The sequence below is a fragment of the Lathyrus oleraceus genome, chromosome 6 (assembly GCF_024323335.1).
Source record: "Lathyrus oleraceus cultivar Zhongwan6 chromosome 6, CAAS_Psat_ZW6_1.0, whole genome shotgun sequence".
NCBI classification, from domain to species: domain Eukaryota; kingdom Viridiplantae; phylum Streptophyta; class Magnoliopsida; order Fabales; family Fabaceae; genus Lathyrus; species Lathyrus oleraceus.
The window spans coordinates 241,019,264-241,027,872 of NC_066584.1; positions in this window are offsets into that span (position 1 = coordinate 241,019,264).

The window sequence follows — 8,609 nt, forward strand, 5'->3', positions numbered from 1 at the left end:
GAGAAAAAAAAAATTAGTTCGAACAGAGTCGCCACCGAACATTATTTATCCCAATGAAGGAATAGGAAAATATCAATAAAACCTTTGAAAAATAGAATAATGGTCATCGCAACCATATTCAGGTTCGGGAGTCGATTACGCAAGGGGAAGGTATTAGCACCCCTCACGTCCATTGTACTCAACGAGAACCTTTTAGTTTAATTTGTGATTTGAATGTTAGCTGAATGTTGTTTATTTTCTTCGAGTGAATAAAAGATTAAAAATAGGGATGGATGGAAACCTTAAAAAGGGGAAAGGGAGGTTTTTTATTAGTGTGCTCACCAAGGTCTCACAATCTTGTGCCTACGTATCCTTATGGTACATTAAGGAAATCAGAGCATTCATAGTTCGGGGAACTACGGTTTGTTGGTGTCTTTTATGAATGACTATTTAGATCGCGTTCTAAAGGCTAAACGTTGGCTTGTCTACTCTCGGTAGAGGCTTAAGCACTAGTTTGTTGTGTGTGTTAGAAAGAATTAAAACAATGTTCTTTTTGAAAAGAGTTTCGATCGCACGGGGGCGACGAAAGAGGTTTGATAAGTTGGATGTGTTTTAAGGAACAAGTGCTTAGATCGCATTCTAACGGTTAAACGTTGGCTTGCATGCTCCCGGTGGAGACTTAAGCGCTAGTTTGTGTATGCATTAGAAAGGATTAAGAAATGTTCTTTCTGAAAAGAGTTAAGTTGTTGGTCACACGAGGGCGAGGAATTAAGTTTAACGTTTGGTATTTTGAAGAAGAATGACAAAAGATTGAGCAATGTTGTGCACACCAATCGTTCAATTCTTTCGAGGAATAACAAGGCGAACGCCTCCTATTCCATTTTTCGTTCAAATTATTATTGAAAGCTGTTTGCGAAAATCGAATGTGCGTGGTTGTGAGGCGAGCGCCTGTCACTTGCTTATTCAAGGAATAATGAGGCGAGCGCCACCCATTCCTTTATCCAAATTTATTTAACGTGTTTTAATCGGAAGTCGATAATTTGAGTAATATGGCGAGCGTCAATCGTTCAAATATTCAAGAGATAGTGAGGCGAACGCCTCCCATTCTTTTTCATCCAAAGTTTAAATTGTAAAAATATTTATATTGATTTGAAAAATAATTTGAACTTATACGATTAAAGTTTTAATCGGGTGACAAGAATTCGAGCAATATGGCGTGTGCCAATTATTCGAGTACTTGAGAAATAGTAAAGTGAACGCTTCCTATACCCCTTTTCATCCCAAGTTTGTCTAAATTATAGAAGAAGCTCTTAAGAAGTTGTATTGATTTGACGAGGAAATCGAATTGGTCTAGTTTGGAAATGATGTGAAGGTGAACGAATTATGAAATTGATTAATTTTTAAATATTAAAATTAATTGATTAAAGTTTGATTGAATCGATTAATTAAATTAATTAAGATTAATTATCAAAATTATTTATTTAGATCAAATAATCAAGTTAATTAAAATTAGTTAATCGTAATTAAAATAATTAAGCAAAACTTTAATTAATTAAATAATTTAATTAAAAGAAAAAGAAAATAGATGATAATATCTAACTAATCGGTATGAGTTGATGAAGATGTGCTCAAAACCGATTTGCACGTGATGACAACATGATTAATGTCATATGGAAATTCAAAACGCGACAAAAATATTCTATTGATATATTGACATTTTGGCGACGCATCGGCACAAAATTGCCGAGTCCATGGTTTAGAATCCAATTTTAATTGTAATGGGGTAAAGTAAACAACATCAAGAAAAATTCATAATATATTTTACTTACAATATCTTCCCAAACTTTTGGCTAATCTCAATGTGATTCAGGTACAACATAACCAATTTTACACTACAACATCAAGAAAGACTCACAAAGAAACAAACAAAAATACATGTTCCTGTGTTCACTCTTCAAAGTAAATTAATCAGTATTCTACACTACAACATGATAGTACAAAATTTTATCTCAAGCTTGGAAATTTTATTTAAGATTACAAGATCATGGATGACTTAATTAAATACCAAGACCTCCAACAATACACAGGCGGCGGTAGCCTATCCATTACTAGTAGCCAAACCTTCCAGCATAACCAATTTTAACCAAGCTATTTGTTATAACCACATACCAGAAAATATTCGACATAAGCGTAATCTATAAACACAAAAACTAACATCCATATGGAAAACACAATCTAGAATGTCAAAACAAATAACTGGTACAATCCAAAACTTTAAACATAAACCAACGAACATAGCCAAATCGCAATGGAACACGAATCAAAACAGAATGAAACTTGAACTGAAAATTACCAAATACTACACCAGTGAAAAGATTAAATTTGTTGTGTTGTCCGGAAAAACTCTCGGTATTGCTGTTTTTGAATGAGAGTTAAAGAGAATCAGATTAGTGAACAAAAGTTGGAGGGACGAACGTTGTCACTGCAATAGTTCTCGTGGCGGAACAGTAATTTTATTCAGTTCAACATTCGGAAGATCGACTGATATGAAGCTCGTGAACACCGATGTTATGAGTTGAGGTTTGAAGTTGTGACAGAAACGGGTCGAAGTATGTCGTTCATGATCGTTGCTATTTTATAATAGATATCGAAGGAGGATTTCCGATGGTTAAGACGGAGGATGACGCGAGATTATGCTGATGCTGGAGATGAACGGAGGAGCTCATAGTTTTATTAGTGGTGACGTGTGTTTGTTGGAGGGGTTTCAGCGGCGGTAGCGATTGTTGTTGCTTTAAGGCGAGGGACGATGGCGAGTTGAAGTGGACGTGAGGGTGGAGAAGAAGGGGATGGCGACGAAAATGGAGTGAGGGTTTTCGTGGTGGTGAAGGTTTTGTGCAAAGACGGCTAGGGTTTGGTTTTCGCCAGTTTGTGAGAAGACTTACGGAGGGTTGGAGCGATGAAGACTTGTATATTTCGTTGGAGATGATGGCGGGTGGTGGCATAGTTATGTTTGTGGTGGTGTGGTGAGCAATTGTTGTATGGTGTAGGCGGAGAATAAAGGTGGAAGAAGGCGATGAGGAGGGTTGGTGAAGATCAGAAATTTGGAGGAAGAAATAATGGTTTGGGTTGTTGGTGGAGTGAACAGAAGACTGTGAGGGGTGGTATGTGGTTTCGCGGCGGCGATGAGAGGAAAGGTGTTGTTAAGCTTATTCTGTTAGCTGAGGGAAATCGTGGGAAGGAGGAAAATTTTGAGGGGTGTCCCTTGAAGTAGTCTTTCAGAACCTTTATGAAGAGAGAAAATAACCCCATTTCAATTGATACTTTTTTTGTCCACCTTCTTCTTTTGTCCTCCTTCTCTTTTTTTCATGTGAATGGGTATTATATGGCTGTTGATGAGAGTCTCTTCCTCTGAGGTGAGTGGTCCCAAGAAAAAGTTATCGTTATCTCTCTCACAGTTGGCTAGCCTAGCCAAAAAAGGGTAGTGATCTTTTCCTTTTTTAAGTCATTGGTGTAAGACCCCAATTTTGACCATAAGATCCCTCATGCAATTCTATCATATGCATCAGCATTGGGATCATACTTTGGCATCCTCCTTACCCATCGTTCATTGGGTTTGTTTTGGGAGAGATCACCAAGCACCATGTGATTGTATCATACTTGTATTTTATCATTTTTACTAACCAAAATACCAAAAATATGTCTTTGTATTTGCCTAACTTTTTGTAGGTAGGGCATGATCCTCATTGATATATCAAGTCCACACCTAGTGCTTGAGACCCTCATGGCTAAAAGCACAACCAAAGATTGATCCACAATCTCTCAAAGCATCATATATGAGTCCCATTGATCCCTAAATGTTATATTGATCAAGTATTCTTCAAGAGTTTGGAGGTGATTTGCCTTGGAAACCCTAGTTTGACTGGGTATCTTGAGTAACTTCTCCAACAAGCTATCTCACCAATTGATCAAATTTCTCAAGGGAAACTTCAAAAATTCATCATCTTATGCATATATGATCTACCATGAGCCTAAAAAGTCAAGAGAATTGAAGGTTAGCAAGTTGGTTGATGGTGGTTGGCCAGATGAATTCATCTGATCAAAACTGGGTCTCCCTAAACCCTATCTCCTACAATTTTCACCATATGAAATGATTCCAAGATAAACGTCACTCTAAACGACATTCCAAACAACTTTCATGTTGAGACCTAGATATAGTTTTGCTTGGAAAATCATTTTCTATGTTGAAACATTATAGGTCATTTTGTCTAAACCCTAATTTGAAAGTCAACTTCCCAAGGCCATAACTTGCTCATTTTTTATGATATTAAAGATTTCCAAGTTGCACAATCAAATTCAAGATGTCTACTTCAACGTTTATTTTTGGAGTGAGTGCTAATTCAAATTTTATGAGCATGTGATATGAGGATACATTATAGGTCGATTTTTACCTATACCATTGAACAAATGATTTTTCCAAACTTCAAAAATGCATAACTCTATCATTTGGCATTTATGCGTGAAATGTCCAAATTTAGCATTTATGAATGAAATGTCCAAATTTAGCAATTTTTCAAGTGTGCAAATATCAGTCCCAATTGCTATAAATACAGGCCCTTGGAGCTCAATTCAAACACACCTTGCGGGCCAGCTTTACCCCCCAATTGAAACCCTCACATTTCAAAGGAAAACCTAATAATTTTCAACTTGAAAATTGAGTTTGAATCTCATTGTTTGGAGATTTAAGAACTCCATGATCCAAAGCTTTGTACCATTACCAAACCTCTCCTACAAGCTTCTCAAGTGTGATCAGATCAAGTTTGAAGCAAGCAACATCAAGTTCTGCACATCATTGAAGGTAAATATTTCAGAAAACTTCTTCTCTTTGATTCTCACTCAATTCTCATCAATTCTCTTAGATCTTTGGTTGTCTGAAGTCCTACCAATGTAGGAAAGAAGTTTGAGTTTCTTTGAGGTCAAATCTAAGCAACGCAGTTGACACACCTCAAAATTCAACCCCTCATATCTTTTTATATATTTAAAGTTAGTTGAAATTGAGGTCAGATTCGTGCTCTATGTCATTTTTTCTTTCAGATCATCTCCTCCTTTTTTATTTTGGTGATGGTTCAGGGTGGACCAGTCCGGCGAGGTCCACCGGAGAAGAAGACCGGAGCTCTGGCTCCGACGGTGTGTTGGCACATCTCCCAGCCACAAGATCCATTCAAATTGATTTAATCTTAGGCGTTGGTTTTGATTACCACGCGTGTGGCGCGCTGACTAGGTTCCATCATGGAATGCGCGTTTGTGTTCACTTGATCTGCCACCTCAATTAATGAGGGAGATCAAGTGGCTCATGTTTTTTTGATTTCCTGGATTTTTGTTTTAATTCATTTGATTTTCGTTAATTCATATTAATTTTAATATTGATCCAGAAAATATGAGAGTTGCACCAAAAAAATTTAAATAAATTCCTCTTTCATATTCTGAATTAAAATTATTTTTTGGATCAATATTAATATTTTTCGTGATTTAATTGATTTTGTGATTATTTTTAATTATTTAAAAATACATTTAAGTCTTTAAAAATTCTGAAATTTTTTCTCCAAGGTCCTTTGACCTTGTTTGACCTATATGATAAATCTCATGGCCATTTCTTTGGTGTTTTGATGAGGTTTTAGGAATTTGATAAACCATATTTAATTTAAATGCATTATTTTAGTATTTTTAAATTGAATAAATGCCAAATAATTATGTTGACCTCTTGAGATGGTTTGTGTAAGTTTGACTTGTGTTGTTGGGCCTTGGTCAAGGTTGATTTGAGTTTGCTAGGTTAATATCCTTGGATTTAGGGGATTGATGGAATGTACATTCCATCTCCCAAAATGAATGAATGATATTAATTTGGTAAAAGTCCTCCTTTGACCAATTTGAGTTTTGATCCATTCCCCTCCCTCTTCATCTAATTCCCCTTCTTTACGCATCCATTTCATTTGGCCTATGATATCTCAAAGTCCTAAAGCTAGTTGATTGAAAAATCAACATGAGTATGGATGAGATTAGGCCACCTCTTTTGCATATTCTTTTTGTGTGTGGTATGTTTCATGAGCATAGTCCATTATACTATGTCTCTAACATGCATTAACACCAAAATTCTATTGCCCGATCTCAAATAGTTGTGACTTCTACATAAGTCCAATTACGATTGCTTAACATAGCGCTAAATTTTTGACACAAAAAGGCATATCATTCTAGTTAGTGAGATTGTAAGTCTCCCCTCTTCCATGGTATTGTGTGGAAACTTGGCCTTTTTTTCCTTCCTTTGAAAGATGTCTTGGTTCAAGGATCCATGCTTGTGATAAGTGGATTGAGTGTTCTCCAAAGAATGACTTAAAACAAAAACAAAAGCAAAACAATACTAACTTCTAACTCATTAGCAACTAACATTTAATTTCAAGTCTTTTATTTTAATGCACTTTAATTTTTAAGCTCTATTAATTTGCCATTATTCACACCATTAGAATTGTTTATATTAATGCCTTTTCACTTTGTCCACTTGGACCATATTGTGTGATATATCTTGTTTGTATGTACTTTGTTTGTTTGTGTGGTCTTTGACCATTAATGTACATAATAATAACAAAAACCCTAAAAAACTATTGTGTGGATTGTTGGTTTGATCTTGGACAATTAGACTTAGAATCTAGGCAAAATTCCTATGCAAAAAGGACTTGGCCAATGTCAACTATCATGTAACCAAGTGCTTGCAATTTGAAACTTTATATGATACATCATTGAAGATCCATCTGAGTTCATCTGTAACATGATCATTGTGAAGCTGTTATTTTGAACCTGTGACTTGTGGAATTCATCTGCTACATTGGCCAATTTGAAAAAGATTATGGAGTGGCTAAAGCTTGGATGGGGCTATCTTTATTTGATGTCTTGCTCTTCAAGTTAATATTGTATGCATTATTTGTTGCTTGATTCTAATATCTAAGGGAATTTGGGGTTTCTATATGGCATTCTTGTCTATTGGATTGCTACCCATCAGTCAGATCTTTTCAACTCTTAACTTTTAATTTAGTACATAGGATTAGTCTCTTCATCTCCCCCCATTTCATTAATTCAAAATCTCTTCCTCCTTTTAAAAACTTGTTTGTTTGAACTTGTTATTTTCTAAATTTTGACCACTTTGCAAACTAGAAACTTTGGCCTTATGCCATTGCATTTTCAAACGTCTTTTCTTAATCAAAATTGTAAATAGACTTAACTATACTTGACCTAAACTTTCAAAATCCAAAAAAAAACTAACTCATTCAAACCATTTTCAGGCCTTTGTGCCTTTCAAACTTAATTTTTGTTAAAAGCAATGCACCCCCTTTGAAATTTGTATCACGAACTACGAGGTTTTGATCCCTCATTTTTATGTTGGTACGTAGGCACGAGTCTGAAGGTCTTGTCAAACACAAAAATATAATTAATGAATTTTTTTCTCATTCCCCCATTTTATTTGCTTGCAAACATCATTTTTTACAAAATACATATGCACACAAAAAAGGGCTCCCTAGGAGTACCTAGGACACTTTGGGTGCTAACACCTTCCCTCTGTGTAACCAACCCCCTTACGTGTAATCTCTAACATTTTTTTAGTTTTGATTTGAAAACTTCTTACTTTTGGGTTTTGTTCGTACTTTTCCTTTTTCCCTTGGAAACAATAAAAGCGCGGTGGCGACTCTTGTTATTTAATGTCTTGCTTATCCATAGCTTGATGATCATGAATTTACCGCTACAGAAATTAAGTGGCGACTCTGCTGGGGAGTAGTCTCCAGTGGGTTTAGCCTACTTTTGTGTGTGTATGTAATTGTATATCTGTGATGTTTGTATATTTGTTTGTATGATATAATCTGCTTGTTGTACATGGTGATCTCTGAGTGGTGAGATAAGTTCTAATCCGAACTTAAGTGCAATTAAGATAGGAGGATGTTATAGTCATGTTCGACTTGTGTGGAGTAGACCTTAACAAGTTGTCTTGAGATCCATCTGCCCAGTGGAGACTCTTTTGAATTTGGAAATGTCACACAAATATTTTTGGTTAGGCATTACTATCTCTAATCTGAGTCCGAGAAACTAAGAGCCGTAGAACATTTACCCATCTTGGCCTATTTAATACGTAGTGCGGAGACTGTTCAAGTGTAGACTTGATAACAGTTGTTACACGATACTACACTCAGACGAGTTTCTCTTGAGAATATTATGGGTCGATAAGTCAGTCATCTTAACCTGTAATATCCGATAGATGGAATTAAGACTATGGGAACTTTTTAGAACATGATCTACCAGTTTTTATCCTTAGTTCACTCCTTTGGGATGGTTCTTACCCAGACTCCATGCTCGTGACTCATAACAAACCCTTGATTCTTGGTTGATCCAATCAAGTCTTGTCAATATCAATGGAACTTGGGTGTTGATAAGGTGTAAATCATAACCCACCAAAATGGATGATTGATCTTGACAATGACTTGATTCATCCCTTGACCTTTGTTTGCTTGCCTTGTGTGTGATCCCTTATTTGTGATTGTTGCATCCATGCATTCATGCACATCATAACATTCATCACATGAGAATTTCAAGAA